This window comes from Lutra lutra, chromosome X (assembly GCF_902655055.1).
Source record: "Lutra lutra chromosome X, mLutLut1.2, whole genome shotgun sequence".
Lineage (NCBI taxonomy): Eukaryota > Metazoa > Chordata > Mammalia > Carnivora > Mustelidae > Lutra > Lutra lutra.
The window spans coordinates 29,549,224-29,550,117 of record NC_062296.1 but is presented as its reverse complement, the minus strand read 5'-3'; the positions used below and the strand labels follow the sequence as shown (position 1 = coordinate 29,550,117).

Sequence of the window (894 nt, the reverse complement as noted above, 5' to 3'; positions counted from 1 at the left end):
TGCCATTGGGACAACATGGATGGACCTTGATGGCATCATGCTACATTAGACAGAGAAGGCTAAATGCCTTATGATCTTACATATATGCAGCATCAAAAATGACAACCAGAACCACAAAAAACTCATAGATAGAGAACATGTTGGCAATTGCCAAAGGCAGGGGCAGGAGTCTGGGCAAAATAGCTAAGGGGAGCCAAAGGTACAAATTTCCAGTTATAAAATCACTAAGTCCTGATGATGTGATATACAGCGTGGTGACTATAGCTAACACTGTAGCTCATACTTGGAAGTTGTTAAGAGAGTAGATCCGCGAAGTTCTCAACACGAGCTCCTTCAGCAGCAGATACAGTACACTGGAACCATATAGAGGTCAGCATGGCCCCTCTGCAAGGATGGTAGACAAATTCATGAAGAGTTGCATCGTTTTCCATTTCTGTTCCCTTGGAGACCAGTCTTGTAAGCACGTGTGAAGCGGTAGGCCCCCCACCCCCATGCCAGCACACTCTCCCTCCGGGGACCCACTCACACTAAACCCTCTTCCCATTCCCCCTCCCATCCCACCTCCTTGGAGAGAAACTAGACATGGAAATGGGGAGGGGTCCTGGCCAGGAGAGGGCTCCTTTCCTATCCCTACTCAGCAGGGAGTCTGCTTCTCCCTCTCCCTGCTTGTGTTCTCGCTCTCTGTCGAATAAATAAGTAAAATCTTTTTAAAAAGAAGAAATGCATATCAAACTTAACAAGCAGATTACTTTTAATATCTATGCCTAGGATGTACCCTCCCCTCCCCCAAAGTTTGTGTTGCGATGGATCTGGATTGGGCATCTGGGTTTGATTAAAAGGTGTACAGCCAATTTGAACTCATAGCCAGGCTGGCACATCACTGGTCTACCGGAA

General features: G+C 46.8%; 1 pseudogene; it reads left to right on the top strand.

Annotated features, from left to right (window-relative positions):
* The first annotated feature begins 328 nt into the window (after window positions 1–328).
* LOC125092534 (uncharacterized) lies at window positions 329–427 on the top strand (annotated as a pseudogene).
* The last annotated feature ends 467 nt before the right edge of the window (window positions 428–894 follow it).